Consider the following 20,042-nt stretch of genomic DNA (forward strand, 5'->3'; position numbering starts at 1 on the left):
AAGCTCTATTTCCTTTCTTATTAAACTTATTTATATACTACAAGGACTTTCTATAATCATTTTTAAACAGAGACAAGTTAGACTTCTCTTTTCCATAATAAAATACTCTGGCTCTACGTATAACAGCACAGTAATCATTCCTTGCATTAAGAAAAAATAGTTAACTTACATCAGAAGGTTGCAGCTTAAACTGCCTCTTAAAATAAATACTGATTTTGATTGTCTACACTCATCATTAAACCATGAAGCCTTGAATGTTTTGTTATATTTCGCACGTTCTCGTTTTGATGAAAATGGTTTACCATGTATCTTATACGAAATATCATATACAATATCAGATAATGTAATCATTCAACAGTCATCATCAATGTCACCACTAGCAAGTAAAGCAATCAAACATGTACCGTTTTTGGTTTAGCAATGTAAACAATTCATTTCATTAAGATTCGTCCCAGATCAATTTATCATAAAGTACATCATTTTCATCGGAATTGATGTTATAAAGATTCAAAACAAATTCAATGGGTCAGTGATCCGAAAATTCGGTAATTTGAAATACTTTCGTTGATTGAAACATAGCAAATACATCATAGCCTGAAATAATATAATCTTCTAAGCTTACTCCGAGAGAGGTTCTTGTCAATTTATAACATGTAAAATTACCTGGTTCAATGCGCCCATTGACTATACACATATTACATTATTTACAAAGCGATAACAGCTTATTTTTAAACCTATTTATATTATATTATATTTTGTCCATCCGCAACGACCAGCTAAAAGTACATATTCGTGACATGGAGGCAATCCAGTCCGTGAGAGATGGAAAAGTCCCTTCAAACTAATCCCAACATCATGATCAAAATATCTGTCTGATGTTTATATATCTGTCTGATGTTTATATTTAGTGCATTATTTTTTGCAACTATAAGTTTGGACTCACATTTTCTCGTTAACCTAATATAAAGCGTTCAATTAAGTTAAACTCTTACCTGAACAATTTTTGAAAACTGTACCCTTATATTCTTGTTAAGGTAGTTGAAATATTTCCGACCTGAGATAGCTTACTATAACACTATTACTTTTTAGCACAGAAACATATTATCAATGTTGGTAGTAAGTAATGTACAGATGTTCAGCTTTCTAATAAACTGCCCGATAAGGTGATCGAATGTCAAAGTCAATGTCATTTCAATGTCATAATATGAAATTAATACCTGTTTAAATTGTGACATAAAGTAGTGGCAGAACTGTAAATGATATGCTCCTTCATTTGAATATAAGGGTACAGTTTTCGCGTTTTTATCGGCATTACAAGGTGCAAAACTTGGTTGCAAGATTTCTTTCGCTGTAAGTGTCTTAGGGCAAATTGTGATAGTGTTTTATTCAAAAGCGAATCCTTACGTGTGTTATTTATTAGGGATGCAAACGAATATTCGAATATTCGATGAAACGTTTGGTATTCGAATGTCAAAATCGGTATTCGAATGTTCGAATTTTTGTATTTGAATAAATAGAATAATACACCTTTTGCCTACAACTCTGTTTTTGTGTATAAAGTTCGTTTGTCTTGTTTTTACAACGATTGGCCCTTAATGCCAGAGGTGTGGATGGGCTGATAATGCCCCTAAACACACATATCTTCGGGAACTAGAGAAAGTCCCCATAATATGAAAATAACTGGCTTTTAGACAAGTGACATCAGACAGCAATTTCAAGGTTGCCAAAATGTTGTTTAGCACTTAGTAGACCAAATTTAAGTTGCACATACGATTGGTTGGCTCTGAACAGGCATTATGAGAGGAACAGCAGTTGGTCTATTTGGAGCTTAGTAGGCTTACTAACAGTTACTCATGGATTTGATTTCTGGGAATGCCTGTTTTCGTGGTCAACGAGGTGTTTCTTTAAATTTTGAATGACAGTCTCCATTTTCTGAAATTAAACAAATACCACAAACTTATATTTATATCCAATCAGCTCACAGTGTAAATATCTTACTTCGAAGTCATTCAAAAGTAAAATCACTATGCTATTTAAAACTTTGACAAAATGAAGAGTTATTAAGCTATTATATTTTACTATACGATATGACACGTATAATGCATGCGATAATGTGATGATATGTACAATCGAAAGACACATGGAACACACATCACAACTAATAACAAGCCTTTTATATCTTTATTGAGATTATAATGTTGAAATACACGACTGAAGTTTATTTTAATAACACGTTTTTTATAACTTCATGAAAAAGTAGCTTATCAGTTTTCGCTTCATGAAAAAGTAGCTTATCAGTTTTCGTTAAGGGATCACACTAAAATAATGAGTTCTACAGAATAGTAAATTTATAAGAACGCATTTAAGAACCCGTCAGTGAAATAACAAAGATATGCAATGAAGGTTGGAAAACGTCCGTGTACTAGATTAAATATAAAATGTCCGTGTACATTTGTTTTTGTTCATTGTCCCTTTCAAATAACTATTAGAAATAAGACCAAAGCCTCTGAAACCTACTTGCTGAAGATATGATTATCGTATGAATTATTTACGGCTAACCGCAATTTAAGTTTTGTATTTGTTAGGAGCCGCGTACTTTGCCGAAATATTCAACTTCGAGAAATCAGCTGGTCAAGATTTTCAGAAAAAGTTTAGGATTTTTTGCTCTTGCGCGGTTTATGGTTTTATATTTTAAAAACTGTCCCAGTATTAAAATTATCTTTAAAAAACTACCAGTTGTTTACATTTTTGCCCTACACCAATGTGATCAGGCTTTAAATTGTGTTTTGGTACTGAGTTGGGGTTCACACATAATACAAAGATTTAAATAGTATATACAACAATTTTATATGTTCTAATACAACAATATACTTGAAGGTACTAAACTAAGGAGCAACTGTGGAGGCAGATCGCCTCAACATAGCATGGTAGTCAAACCTCTTAAAGTTATATTATTATTTGATGACATTATCTTGACACATTTATTCAATGTATTCCATGGTCTTGAAATAATATATTTTAAACGTATGTCGGAGTAAAAAGGACAGCATAGTATAAAGTGATATTCAGATTCAACCATAGTTATATTACAAAGTTTGCATTTACGATTTATACGCGATATATTATTATATCGTCCAACCTCGATTTCCAGAGTGTGTGAACACAATCGTAGTATGGATCATGGAATTCCATATTTATCATTCATATTAATTTCAAGATATTTTTTCGAATTTAAAATCTCTCTTCAATTGTTTAAAATTTTCTCACTTGGGTTGCGAATTAATAGTATGCGACCAGTGTTGTACAAACTGATCATAGAGACGTTGCCTTAAAGAAACACAGCAAGAATTATCAATAAAATTGCTATACCAAACATAGTTCAATACAAGAGAGTCTAATGAATTCTTAACAGACCAGTTATCTTTGGTTGGGGATTTCTTTACCTTGCATAGGAATATAAGTGTTCTAATTTTACAAATCATATACAAAGGAAAACGACCAAGCTCACCCAGCACTGCTGCATTAAACGTTTGGGTACGAACGCCCAGAATATGTTTACAAAACCTGAGATGATGTTTGTTAACCTCTTTAATATCGTAAACTCCCCAGACCTCACATCCATACATAAGGATAGGGGCAATCATGGAGTCAAACAATGACTACTTTGTCCTAACATCAAGCTTTACCCTTTTAAATCTTGCTCTTTCAGTGACTTAACCGCATTTACTAAACTTGCAGTATAGTAAAACTTAATACCTAAGTAGCAAAAGCTATCGACAAATTCAATAGGTTGAGTGTCGATATTCCACACAAAATGATTTACGTTTTTCGAAGAAACATATTATGGTTTTACCAACATTAATTTTAAGACCCCATTTGCATGAATATCTCTGCACAGCATCAAGCTGGGCTTGAAGATTTAAAGGATCAGTAGTGAAAAGTGCGATGACGTCTGCAAACAGTTAAATATACAACGACAAGATATGAATATCACTATTGGTCATATTATCAAAATCTACATTGTCTTTAATATCATTTATAAACAAAACAAATAATGTTTCAAACCAAGAGAAATATCAAAAATACCTGAATATGTCATATTATACAAATCTTTGACACTTGCCTTTACATTTGCATATACATGTACAGACTTTAACATTATTAAAATTCTACTACTTATGCCAGGTTGGATCCATTTAATCCATAATGCATCATGTATAACACTGTCAAAAGCCTTTTCATAGTCAATACATGCACAGTATAATTTACGATTCTGTAATAACACCTTTTGAATAATAGTGTACAAAAAAATATACAATCCACCGTATTGCGGCTATTGCGAAAGCTAAATTGGGCATTATTTAATTTATTATCCGTTTCACACCACTAATTAATCCTATTTCTCAACAATAATGAGAATATTTTGGCAATAACATTGACCACCGTGATGCCCATACAATAAGACGGATTGGTTTTATCGCCCTTTATATGGATAGGCACAATAACATCCAGGCGTCTGGATAAGGTGAAATGAAACGTTTTGCGTCTATAAAACAATCTACAACATTACCACTGAAATCACAGCTTTTGTGTCTTGACATAGAACTAATTGTATTACAGATCGCATCTATCGTACAGGCACAATCAAGATTGTCTACTGAGATATTTTCTCCTTCTTCAACATCCTCATTAGGAAAACTACTCTCATTTGGTGAAGATGACATACTTTTAAAATGGTTTACAAAACTTTCTAAAGGTACATCACTAAAAGCTCTATTTCCTTTCTTATTAAACTTATTTATATACTACAAGGACTTTCTATAATCATTTTTAAACAGAGACAAGTTAGACTTCTCTTTTCCATAATAAAATACTCTGGCTTTACGTATAACAGCACAGTAATCATTCCTTGCATTAAGAAAAAAAATAGTTAACTTACATCAGAAGGTTGCAGCTTAAACTGCCTCTTAAAATAAATACTGATTTTGATTGTCTACACTCATCATTAAACCATGAAGCCTTGAATGTTTTGTTATATTTCGCACGTTCTCGTTTTGATGAAAATGGTTTACCATGTATCTTATACGAAATATCATATACAATATCAGATAATGTAATCATTCAACAGTCATCATCAATGTCACCACTAGCAAGTAAAGCAATCAAACATGTACCGTTTTTGGTTTAGCAATGTAAACAATTCATTTCATTAAGATTCGTCCCAGATCAATTTATCATAAAGTACATCATTTTCATCGGAATTGATGTTATAAAGATTCAAAACAAATTCAATGGGTCAGTGATCCGAAAATTCGGTAATTTGAAATACTTTCGTTGATTGAAACATAGCAAATACATCATAGCCTGAAATAATATAATCTTCTAAGCTTACTCCGAGAGAGGTTCTTGTCAATTTATAACATGTAAAATTACCTGGTTCAATGCGCCCATTGACTATACACATATTACATTATTTACAAAGCGATAACAGCTTATTTTTAAACCTATTTTAATGAAAAACAGATGAATTACTTCACGGTAATTCATTTGTTATCACATCGCTATCATCATTTGGCATATTAACATACATATGTAAGTTCGTAATGATGAGATCAAAACCAGAGACGAACTCATTTGTGTGAAATCGCAGTCGATGCATAATAACTTAGTGTTTGGCAACATTCCGGACGTACGGGCTTAATCTTGGGCCGAGAGTGAAACCAAACTGCGCGAGTTTATAATGAATAAACTGAAACTTGCACAGTCGATGATATACAATTTGAGCGCGTGCACAAAATGGGCGATTTCTACCCTAACAGCAGGTACACCCGGAAGTTGGTGGCCAAGTTCTTCAGCTTTAAGGACCGTGAGACCTTGCGACGTCAACGCGAAAGTCTGCATGACACTGATCATTTCTTGCATGAACAATTCCCCCTCCCCTGAGATTTTCGCTCATCGTCATGCGCACATGCCAGCACTGAAGGCCGCCAAACGCCAGAGTAAACGTGCATGGCTTTCCTACGATAGACTTTATATCGATGGCAAGCCAGTTTACACCGACCATCATCGTGATGGGCCAGAGGGCGCCGGTACCGGAAGTAGGGCTGGTAACGCTAGAGCTACTGCCACGGAGACGACGGCCCGTGAGACGGACGGACGGAGGGCCTCGTCGGCAACGGACGGTGCGACAGGCGGGTCGGCGTAGCGGCATGAAGAGGCTGTGCTATCCATTGTGTCATGGAGCGTTAATGGTCTTAGCAACAAATTGTGCGACAAAGATTTTGTTGATATGATTTGAAAAAATTAAATAATTTTCTTATATGAAACTAGGGGTAATAAGCAATCAAAATTTGAAATTTATGGGTATAAATGCTGCAATCTATTTCGTTAATTTCAGAACCGTCGGGCAAAAAGAAATAGTGGGGTAGTTGTTGTCTACATTTGAAATAACATTTATAAAGGGGTAACTGTTGTCAGAAATCATCACGATACAATAGTATGGCTTAAATTAAAAAGACAGTTTTTTGGCCTAGAAAATGACATTTATTTAACAGGAGTGTATATTTGGGTTGAAAATTCGCCAGCTTATAATTTAATTAATGAAGATTTATATGACATAATACATAATGATGTGCATTACTTTCAAAGCAAAGGGCATGTACTGTTATGTGGTGACTGGAATTCGAGGGTCGGAAATGGGAGTAAAAAGGATTATATCGAATGTGATAGAATTGTTGATTATTTAGACTATGATGAATACTGTCCGGATTTACCTATTTTTCGTTATTCAAAAGATCATGTTTGCAACAATTTCGGAATAACATTACTTGATCTTTGTAAGTCGACATCATTACGTATTGCCTAGGTAGATTGGATAATGACTATGGATTAGGGGATTAAACTTATTTGTGCACAAATGTTTCAAGTGTTATTGACAATCTTTTGTTAAGTGACCAGTATTTTGACATCGCACACAATTTTACTGTTTGTCAATTCAATGTATGGTCTGATCACGCACCTATTATGTTTTGAATTTCCACACAAATGTATAATCATGTTGTTAATACTGAATACCAAAAGAAGACATGATTGAACTTAAATGCAGAAGTATGCGTGACAACCTCATATTCATAAATATTCCTGAAAAAAGTACAAAACACTGGTGGACGAACTTTTGAAAATACAGAACATGAACTAAACTGCTTCCTCTCTGACAAATTACAAATAAGAAACATACAGTTTGAACGTGCACACAGGCAGGCACCATTCAAAAAGAGGACAAAAAGGCCCTAGACCAATTATCGCCAAGTTCATTCTCTTCAAAGAACGTGAACTAGTACGGAAGTCATCATATAAACTAAAGGGCACCAATTATGGTATAAATGAGCAGTTCTTAGAAGAAGTTGAGGAGAAGAGGAGACAGCTCTACCCAGTCCTACGCCAGCTAAAGAGGAACAACCAGATGGCTACGCTCGTTAAAGACAAACTCTTCGTCAATGGAGCACCAGTCCGACCTTATCAGCTGCCCCTTCCAGAGACCTCACGGCAGGAACCACTCAGCACTCGACTGTAGGACTGCCATTGTGGAGACCCATCACACCGACACACTTTATCATTTTCTTGTTTTAATATTTGTGGGCTTAAGCCAAAACTAGAAATACCTGATTTTTTTATTTTTTTTATCACAATTTGATACTTTTGCATGTACTGAGACAAAACTTGATGACTATGATAAAGTTAAAGTAGAAAACTATACATTTGTACCAAAAAATAGAATGCAAAAAGTTACCAAAAATATTCTGGAGGAATAGGAGTTTTTATTAAATATGAAATTTTACCTCATTTCAAAACTATAGAAAACAACTGTGAATACATTCAATGGTTAAAAATTGCTAACACTCTGGTTAATACTGATGAACATGTTTACTTTGGAATAACTTATGTCCCTCCAGACAATTCGAAATATTTTTCCAGAGAAATCTATGAAGTCTTTTACCAAGAAATTGATATATTTAGCACATCCCATAAAAATGTGATTTTATTAGGGGATTTTAATGCAAGAACCGGCTCACTGTCTGATATAACAATTGTTGACAACTTTATTTTTGAGCAAGTTGATATCAATCCAAATAAAGTATTCGACAAAAACATTGCACAATTGTTAACCTCTTCAAATATGGCTGTAAACCGCTCTTCTAAAGATACAGTTGTAAACAGATTAGGCTCCAACCTTATAGAGTTCTGTAAAAGCAACGATCTTTTAATAATGTATGGAAGAGCATTTGCTGATAAAAATGTTGGTAGTTTTACTTGTAAGAATGCTTCTGTGGTAGATTATATCATTGCCTCTAAAGAATGTCATAAACTGTTTAGTCACTTTGAAGTTGCTGACTTTTGTCCATTGCTTACAGACATTCACTGCCCTATTATCTTTTATTGTAAGTCGCTACTTGTCGAAGATTCTGATCTACATAATAACTCAGAAAAAAATACGACACTGGCAAAATGACAAGTGTGAAGAATTTGTAACAAACCTAGATGTGCAGAAAATAAACGATATTTTAAATGGTCTTTGCTATACTTCGTTTTCACCATAAAACAACAACACAAATGTGCAATACCAGACGAGTCGTTTATTAGATGATGACGTGCAGCCAGGGTAAGTTAGTATAAAACGAGCACATGTATTTATGCAGAGCACAACACAATAAAATTCACTGGCTAATAAAATCCTATGCAATGCAACCGACCGGCCAGGAAAAACCAGAGATGGTTAACTCTGGAAATCTGTGTTCGTTTGCCGAGTATCGATCCACAAAGTATGAATGTCAAACCTCATTCATTTGTCTGGTTTCAAATATGGATATAAAACAGTGAAACAAAATCACTAAAAATGAAGTGAAAATTTAGGTTACGAAGTGAACTGAGTGAAGTCGACTGGTAGAATGACTCTACACGCTAATATACCAATATAGCATGAAATCCTAGTGCAAGACTGACCACTACTGTATTAAAATACTATCATTTCGCCAAGACAAATATTTCACGCTATACTAACGAAACGCGTGAAATGAATAGTCTTTGCTATACTTCGTTTTTACCATTAAAACAACAACACAAATGTGCAATACCAGACGAGTTGTTTAGAATACAAAAAGAGCAGGCTTGAAAAATGAGATGAAAAGAATAGCTTATCAAAAAGATAATATGCTTTGCAAAAACAAATGACGAATTGCGAATCATTACTCTTAAAGTAATCTTTAAAAAACTACAAAGCTTAAGATTTAGACACTTGCAACCTCCTCTCTAAGGAGTCACAGACATATCTGTCCTAACTATTTTAGCTCTTCCGGCGACCATGAAGTTTCCAACAACGATCATTAACACCGGCATTCGCCGCGCACGTGGCGCCACCTGCACGCAAAGAATGCAAACCTATGTTCGAATCCCCAACCACTTCTCTCAATCTAGCCAAAAGACACTCACGAGTTCTCGTGTAACTCAGTGGCTTATTCTTTAAAATGAGTTTGCATTTATCTTTCGATCTATTGATAGGCCGAAAAAGAACTATTTTCCAGACTAGACAAATTTGCTGCGCTAAAATACCTTGTAACAAAGTGTATGGACAAGTCGCTGTAGAACCCATAGCAATGTCTACTTTATCACCCCTGCGATACTGGTCAGTCTTGCTTGCCCTTATAGCTATCGTGAAATAATCATCGTAAAATTTTAAATCGTTACAATACAAATAAATCAATTCATCAAAACGCAAAAATACTTTAAACGCTAAAACAATCATACATAAATCACGTGGAATATAAACATATGTAGTGCTAGAATAATTGTTACACAAACTTATTAACGTGTCCGTTAAAATGGGATCCTTGCATTGTGTCGGTTTTGAAAGAGTTCTTTTTACAGGTTCGAGCAGATTTGTCTCAAATAGATTAGCAGTAGGATCCGGTAAACTCCTGAGTGAATGTGCCCATTTAATGCTGTACACAGTTGCACTTATCACAGAACTAGAAATGCGTTTGTCGATTAATTCAGTGAAATATAAGGCAACGTGAATTGGTGAAGCGGGAATTGCGTTACCTCCCTTTGATGTAATAAAATGCTTCCACTTATTAAAATAACTCATATACTTGATGTTCGTATTGTCACTCCTTGGACCCGCCAAAAAGTTCGCCATCTTGTCCGACAGATCACCGAATACGTCACCATCCAATCCACTGGTGTTTAACTCGTTCTGGATACCCTCTCTCAGGTTTAGGCCTGCGAAACGTAAACATACATGAGTTTCATAAATCTCAAAGCCAAAAATCCAAATTTAAGCGGCCTGTTGTCAAAAATCCCATTCCTTCCGCGTCCCCGCCTTGTGAGACGACCAGGCTGAATATACAATCATGTAAAAAACCAGCCTTTTCGCCGTCACTCTGAAAACATATTGGCCAAAACGGAGCAGATTTCCACATAGGAATTAACAATGTTGCTTTACACTGTTCTTTCTTTATTTTAATAATGCATTCATTGATCAATCTCAGTGGAGGAACTAGCCGGTAGTTCTCTCCCGACCATTGTACACTGAAAGCATCAACAGACATAGTACCCGGACACCAGTACTTTGAATTAAATTTGGCACATTTAGCATTGTAGCTGCATGCAAAACGATCACATGTATGCGGTCCCCATACACGTTCTTAGTCATTAAAAACAAATTGCTTAATAGACCAGTCATCACTATCCGTACACCTACTCAGAAAATCAGCTTCAGTATTGTTTTCACGAGGTCCCTTTGGGACGAGTGTAATATTGTGCGTGTTACATACATTGTCAACATTAAAGGCAATATCATGCAAATAAGGCTTTTTACTGCCAACCTTCAAAATTCTAGGCACATTTTTATTGTCTGAATTAACAATGATCTCACGCCCTTCAAGGCAGCCAACTGAGCTATGTAAATCTTTGTATACAGCCTCAAGCTCTCTCCAAGTCGAGCTTAAACCAGTCTCAGTTTCAGACCAACAACCTACCACGACGCTGTCGTCAATGCCTTCAATATAACCACCAAACCCAGCTCCACTGGCGTCACAAAAGACGACTGCTTGATCGCTTACAACAGACACCTCGATCGTGTTATCGGGCTCTAACTTGCCACAATTTAATCTCTTTATATTTGACTGCCAAAACAACATTTCGTCAAAAGCCACACTACTCACCATGAGAGGAGCGTTCCAACTAGGACGACTTAGCACACATTGATATAGTGACCTTGACCTTAGACGCACAAGAGGCCCAACAGCACATTGCATTGATATCAACTGACCAACAAGACGTGCGATTAAACGTACTGGAAAAGTTGTCTTGCGACTTGCGATTTTTGCAATCAAATCACTCAAAAGATCCAGCATGCTCTCAACACGCCCAATGCTTACAACAAACGTACCTTCTAACGTGTTCCAAACGTAACCAAGCCACGTAATAGACTGACACGGCTCCCTATGACATTTGTCCGCAATCAAAAATCCAAAACTTACTAGATCTCTATGAAAGTTGTTGCACCACCTAGACCGTCATCATGAAATAAAACAATTTTATGGCCTAAACTTCTCCATTTTGTTATCAGAACTCTCAGTACCTTAGTAAATGTAAATTCTGCAGTTGATATCCCGTAAGCAAGCACGTTATAGACGTAGTATTTTTTGTTCCAAAAGAATCCTAGAAAAGTTCTATGTTCATGAAAAATCATGGTAATGTGATAAGCACTGCGAATATCAAATGCAAACAAGTAATCTCCCTTAAACAACATTCCTTTAGCAACTGACTGATCTTCAAAACAACATTTATACTTGAAAAACTCTGGATTTATATGGCGACAATCAAGCACTAACCGTGGGTTACCTTTCTTGCCAAATGCAGCTGTCAACGGATTTATCACAAAAGGAAATTCAACCTTTTTTCATTAGTGTTTCGATTTCACTGGTCACGAACGATGAATTGTCTAATGCAGATTTGTTATTATTTAAAAGACAGATTTAGGAATCTCTCGAAAAGGTAATTTGTACCCATCCCTTACAATATCTAAAATATACTCGTTTGCACCCGCTTCCTTCCAATGTGTATGGCAAAAATTTAACCTACCAACCGGTGAATCAACTGAATTTACTTTTTTTCATTTCTCTGAAATTTTCTACAACAGAATTCAACAAAGATCTACTTATCTTATTTTCCTTTTGTAATGGTGCACCCAAGTCAGGCACCACAACCTTACATTCCGCCCGCCAATGTCCCGAACGCCTGCACCGGAAGCAGAGGCCCGGACGCGTCGTCTGCGTAACACCTCCACCGACCACAAGTATCGTAGAAGTTGTCCTGCTTCCCCCAGTCGACGTTGTCCGATGAAGGAACTCCGTAATACGCCGCGAAACGCCGACCACGTGACTGCCGCTCTTGACGCAACATCCGGTCCGCTTTTATCTGGGCCCTATAGATTTTCTTCTCGTCATCCAAGTCTTCTGCAAGAGGGTAAGCCTCATACTCTTGGACAACTTTCCATCCACTATCAGAGGAATCCGTAAGCTTAATCACTTTTTGTCTATGAGATAAAATGTCCATACCCTCTGAAATTTTCCTGTGCGCCTCGGCCACGGGTTCCGCGGAGTGGTTACTCAAGGAGTCCTGGAGATAGCCGTCAGCTTCTTTCAATTTGCCAAGAACTTTCGCGTTGACCTTATGCTGTTCATCATTTCCCTTCCGCCTGAAAGAAAAAGACTCGTGCTGGGCGAGATTCTCTTGTATCGAAGAAAACTGAGCTTGAGAAACGTGTTGCCCGTCCGAAATACGCTTTTCAAAAGCATCCAGTTTATTTGTAATAATGTTTTCTAAATTAGATTAAATGTTATTTTCTTCCATGGCTGCACGACCTTCAAAACTAGAAATTTAGGTTACGAAGTGAACTGAGTGAAGTCGACTGGTATAATGACTCTACACGCTAATAATCCAATATAGCATGAAATCCTCGTGTAAGACTGACCACTACTGTATTAAAATACTATCATTTCACCAAGACAAATATTTCACGCTATACTAACGAAACGCGTGAAATGAATATTGTTGATAGTAGCAATACTATATTTGATAAGGTAAAAATAAATGAGGTAGTTTCAAAAATAGATGATGTACTTACATCGTCTGCAAAATATACTTTTGGCACTTACGACAAAGATACTAAGAAACCGATAAAGAAATATCCAAAGAAAAAATGGTTTGATTACAACTGTAATAATGCCCGTAAAGAATTTCACAATAGTAAACGAAACTATAAGTCTTGCAAATCGGATATAAATAAACAACGTATATTAAATGCTAGTAAATCATATAAGAAAAGTATTAAAACTTTTGTTGTAAATTATAAACGTAAATTCAAGAAAGAAATTAGAAACATGCAGAGTAAATCTCCAAAAGATTATTGGAAATATGTAAATAGTTTAAATAACAAATCTCGAAATGCATCTGTTGACGAAGAAGCTTTTTTGAATTTCTTTAAAACTTTGAACGCTACAAATAGTGATAATGTTGAAGAACCTATTGCAGACTTCCCAGATGTTGATGTATTACATAGTTTAGATAACAACATTACCAAATCAGAAGTTACAAAAGCTATTGATAAGTTGAAAAATGATTAAGCCTGTGGTCTAGATCAAATAGCAAATGAATACATTAAATCAACGCGTCATATTTTTATTGATGTCTATGTTAAATTGTTCAATGTTGTGTTGCAAACTGGTATTCTACCTGAATCTTGGCTTGTTGGGGTTATACTAAATGAGACATGATGTCCCCGGAAAACTACAGACCAATTACAATCTTCAGCTGCCTTGTTAAACTATTTACTGCAGTATTAAATGCTAGGCTTACATCTTTCATTGAAGAAAATGAGTTGTTGTTAAAAAACAAGCTGGCTTTCGAAAAAAACATAGCACTATTGACAATATATTTATTTTGCATTTATTGTCAGAATATTGCAAGCATAAGAAAACCAAACTATTCTGTGCATTTATTGACTTTAGAAAGGCGTCCAATTCTGCGGGCCTCTTGGCAACACTAGTTAAATATAATACAAATGGGAAATTGTTCAATGTCATAAAACATATGTATAATAACATTAAATCATGTTTTCTGTTGAATAATAACACAACATAATATTTTCAATGTTACAGCGGTGTCAGACAAGGCGAAAATTTATCTCCTATACTGTTTTTTTTACTTCTAAATGATTTAGAGCATAATATGCAAAGTAAAAGCAATTCATGTATTGATATAAATGATGTTGACCTTGATATATACTTGAAAATGGTAGTATTATTGTATGCAGATGATACAGTACTGTTTGGTAAATCAGAAAATGAGCTTTTTTCTTTAATGAATACTTTTGCTGATTACTGCGATAAATGGAAGCTTGATATTAATGTTGAAAAGTTTTAGTATTTGGTGATAGACCAAGACGCAATAGAAATATCTTTGTTAATAACAAACAATTTCAAGTTGTAGACGCTTTCAAATATCTTAAGAGTAACTTTTTCAAAAAAAAGAAGGCTAACAAAGTGTAAAAAACATGTTGTGGAGCAGGCTAGAAAAGCTTTATTTTGCCTTTATGTGAAGATTAATAATCTATGTCTACCATTAGATTGCCAAATTAAGTTATTTGACAATACTGTAGCACCTATTTTACTCTATGCTTGTGAGGTTTGGGGCTACGGCGACCTTAATTTAATAGAAAAGGTGCACACTGATTGTATGAAGCATATTTTGAATGTTAAAAAAGCACCCCTCATATAAAGTTATATGGTGATCTTGGCCGATACCCTATTAGTATTATGATTAAAAAACGCAGAGTAGGATTTTGGTATAAACTGACACATAACCATTACAATATGTCATCCATTTTGAATAAATTTCTATTAAAATATTTTACTGCTCATGAATATTATTATATTATGATGGATGGTTGAGTAATGTCAAAGCTATTCTTGATGAATATGGTTTGAGCTATATATGGCAGAACCAAGATTATACTGCTTCAAAGCAATCTTTGTTAAATCTAGTCGAAACTTGTTTAAAAGATCAGTTCAAACAAGCCTGGAATAGTGATGTCTTTAACTCCTCCAAATGTACCAATTACAGAATTTATAAAATTGAATTTGGGCTTGAAAAATGTTATCTTAATGTAAATGGGAACGTTGTCCAATCTCTAATTAATTTTAGACTTTGTTATAATCATTTACCAATTGAAAAAGGAAGATGCCTCGGCATAGACAGAAATGATAGAAAATGTCATTTATGTACTCTAAATGAAATTGGTGATGAATTCCACTATCTTTTACTGTGCCCATATTTTGTTAATGATAGGAAAAGATACTTACCTTATGTAAACATGCATAATACTAATATATTTACTTTCAAAAATGTTATGTGTGAAAATGATCTTTTGAAGCTGAATAACCTGAGCAAATTTGTCAAAATTATATGTCAAGCTTTTAAAACCCCACCTGGCAACCGTTTAACCAACATTACTTTATTTCTCTTATTTTAGCATACACTGTCCTTATAAATAGTTCTATCTGTTTATGTACTCAAACTTTTATGTTTGAACCTACTTAGTACTACATTACTAACCATACAGCCTGGTTAATATATATTATTGTTCTTGTACATGTTTATATACAACATTTTGTATTATTCATGTTGATGACCTCAAAACACATATTTGTATTATGTGATGAGAGTAAATAAAAACTGAAACTGAATATGTTCGAACTAGTGTAACCTGGGGCTATTTATTCAATAAACGCCTTGAAGGGTTCGATAATGTTTTATTCATATACAATGGAAAAGAAACCAGGACAGCTATGATGTTTGTAAAATCAAGTAAAGTTAAGTATTGAGTCGAGAATGACAAGCTTTCTCTTACGAGAAGCAACTGTGGAATGACATAAAAAAGAAAGGAAAGGGACAAAGGATTTAATAAATTGTGCATAGACCGTGAATGTAACAATTATGAAAGTAAAAAGTGTTCACTGTCATGACAGGATAATTTGTATTCACACTCTAGCTAATCATACATAGCGGAACATACGCGCCTGGGAAACACTCGCACAACCTATAATTTAACACCTGGTTACATATTCCCCCCGCCCGGGAAAGCATTTCTCCCGAAATGTAAATTTACCATAAGTAAAAAGAACCCCGGTCTCCGATTAAAATAAATAAAACAACTTAAACGCAACCGAAAACTAAACAAGAAATAAGTACTTTTGCAAACAGAATTATGAACAACACAAAGAATAGCATTAAGCAGAAATGACAAAGGCATGATATATATGGGAGGTAGTAGTTGCATAAACTGTAACTTAAGATATAGCAGTTGTCGCCCTATAAACGAAACTGACAGTAGATTATGAATCGATGATTAATTTATGGATTAAGTATACACATTACAAGTTCAAAAGAATAATAATGATAATTCTGGGTAACACTAAATATAATTAAAAAAAATGCTTATGTACATCTTTTCAAGCTACATAGAACACAAATAAGAATAATCTAAATTATCCAAGTGGATATAGAAAATACACAGTGAAATGTAATAACACAGCACAGAAATGATCTCTGCTGTAATTTAAGCACAAATAGAGATAAAGTAAAACACAGCAAAGCATTTAACAATTGAAATATGAAGCAAAATACACAAACACCAATGGAAAATTGACATTATAATATGAAAATTATGTTTGCAGTGAACATTATGTTAATTAAGTAGAAAATTTAAATTTAAAGGGACACCATGAATACTGAATAAAAAGAAATATTAAAGGCACAGTAATACCTTTACGAATGAAATTCAATCACATACTATGGGATGATTACTACACGACAATGCGCTCAATATCTATTATAAATAGTACAGGCATGACAATACATGTATGTAATAGTAATAAAACTTTACAAAAGATACCAATCTGAACAAATGATACGAGCGAATACCACAAAATGTCAATCGTACCTATAAAGGTTGACTATAATTCACAATGAACAATATGTATATAAGAAAACATTGAAATTTAAGGAGATTAAATCAAACACTTTGAATGGATTTAAGACCAATGCATTTACAACTGTAAAAGGGGAACTAGACAAATAACTCCAACTGGGAAGCGACCCATTCTCCATATCTATCAGGTGGTTTCCTGGCCCGCCTCGGCATGGGCTGCAGTTGTTCAGGGGCAACCAAACTAATATATGAGCATTGACTAGGATCAGGAGAAGAAATAGATGAGGGATTCGCATCCAACAAAGGTGATCTTGTAGAAGGAGTCGTGGGGTCAACAGTAACTGGACTGGAGTCTGGAAGACCAGTGAGTCTAGGTGGTCGTCTACGTTGAGAAATGATGTAGCGAAGAGAAGACATGGTTTCTGAGGTATATGAATCAGAATCCTCGGAAGTATCTGCTACAATAACAGCTCTGGTAGGCGGTTTCCTCCTAGGAGCAGGAGTGGGGACAGGCTCTTCAAGAGGAATGGAAATGAATGGAAAAAGGAAGTCTCTATGAAGAGTTCTAACTGGACCTTTCCTTGATTCTTGCTGAACTTTGAAGACTGGAACATCTAGATTCGGGATATCAAGAATAACATATGGGTTAGACTCCCATCTATGACGCCCCTTGATGCCAACTTTCCGTACCAAGACAACATCCCCCACCTCTAGCTTGTTTTCTTTAACTTTCCTGCTATAAACTGCCTTGTTGAACTGTGACCTTTTCTCTGCATTCGTGGCTGCTACATCATATGCGAATCGCATTCTCTCCTTCAGTTGATAAACATAGTGAGTGTGACTCTGTGAAGTATTGTCATCAAGGTTAGGATTAGTACCTAGATAAGAGTCAATAGAAAGTTTAGGATGACGACCAAAGAAAAGATAATGAGGAGAGAAAGAAGTGGAATCATGCCTTGTAGAATTGTAGGCCAGGACTAGGGGACCAATATAACCTTTTCAATCAGCCTTTTGATGTTCTTCCAGGGTACCAAGCATCTTTAGAAGTGTTCGGTTGAAACGCTCGCAACTTCCATTGCCCTGGGGATGATACGGGGTATTCCTAGATTTCTTGACATTGGCCAACTTGCAGAGTACTTTGATGACCTTGCAATCAAAGTTTTTGCCTTGATCAGAATGAATTTGCTCTGGAAAGGAAAAGTGAACAATAAATTGATCAAAAAGAGCTTTTGCCGTGGCAACAGCCGTAGTCGTTTTGCATGGAATGGCCTTAGCAAATCTGGTAAAATGATCAGTGATGACAAGAACATCCTCAAAACCACCTTTTGAAAGATCAAGCTTGAGGAAGTCTATACAGAGAAGTTGCATCGGACGAGAAGTTACTATAGGGAGAAGTGGAGAGGAATGAGTGACTGGTGTCTTGTGACAAACACAGCGTAAACAAGAGTTAATCCTTGTATCAAAATCTTTCTCCATGCCAGGCCAATAAAACCTTTGGCGAGCTAACCAGAGAGACTTCTCTTTACCTGGATGGCAAACATCACAATGAACCCCATTGAAACAAATATTCTGATATGCTAAAGGAACAACCAGTTGGCGAACGCGCTGGCCATCATGTGTGGCAGCCCTGTATAGAACTCCATCCTCCATTACCAACCGTTTCCTTTCACGGAGTAATCTCTGGACTGGATGGGGTTTTAAGGTACTTTCCTCCCCTGACTGAAAATCGCCACACATGATACTTATGACCCGGGATATAGTAGAATCTTCACGTTGCTCCTTATACTATGGAACCTGAAGAAGTTCGTTAAAAAATCAACATCATCACCTGCATCATCATGAACTGTAGTTGATGCACGAACTTCAATGAAGGAATATAAGCTACTGCAGCAGCACAAATGGTGTTGATGGCATCAGAAAACAGCTGACGGCTAAGTCCATCTGCATTCAAGTTGGTGGAACCTGACTTGTACTGAATAGAGAAGTTATAAGAAGACAGAGAAGCCACCCAACGGTGCTGTGCAACATCAAGTTTAGCACAGGAAAGCACATAGGTTAACAACAAACTCATTGCCATACAGATAGTCATGAAATTTGTCTGTAACTGACCATTTGAGAGCAAGAAACTCGAGTTTGTGGATTGGATAATGTTTCTCTGCAGGGCGAGGACCTCTACTGGCATATGCAATCACTCTTTCAATGCCATCTTGGACTTGGATGAGAACTGCACCAAGGCCACGAGTGCTAGCATCACAATGCACTACAAAGGGAACAGAGAAATCTGCAATTGCAAGGATAGGAGGTTCAGTAAGTTTAGATATAAGAGTGTCAAAAGCATGGTGTTGTTCTTCTCCCCACTGCCAGGAAACAGGAGCTTTGGGTTTGGACCTCTTGGACCTTTTGGATGTAGGATGACTTTTCAGGAGATGGTTTAAGGGCTGGGCTATCTGGGCGTAGTCTTTCACAAAACGGCGATAGTACCCTGTGAATCCAAGAAAAGCACGTAGATGTTTGATGTTGGATGGGACTGGCCAATTTTTGACAGCCAAACTCGCACAACCTAGAATTTAACACCTGGTTACACTAGTATAAAGTGGAATAATGATTTGCATGCCGATATAGGCGAAATATAATTGCAAAATTGCCTGCATTCAACTCAATAATCCATGATAACGTGTTAATCAATACATGTTTAGGAAATTTACCGAAGTTATTGTTAATGTAACGGTCCCATTATTTTGTAAAAGTAAAGTATGTTCTGAAAAAAATTATAATGAGCATAATTTTAGTAAAAAGGCAGAATGGTTTGATGACGAGTGTAGAAATGCCAAATATATTTATATGAACTCAATGCATGTAACAATGATAGCAATAGAGAAGATTTGTGTGCTGATAAAATACAAACGTTTGATTAAAATCAAACGCCGTCGATATGAACTAAATAAAATGAAAAATATTGAAAGTCTTTGGCATCAAAAGCCAAAAGACTTTT

This window comes from Mya arenaria, chromosome 8 (assembly GCF_026914265.1).
Source record: "Mya arenaria isolate MELC-2E11 chromosome 8, ASM2691426v1".
NCBI lineage: Eukaryota > Metazoa > Mollusca > Bivalvia > Myida > Myidae > Mya > Mya arenaria.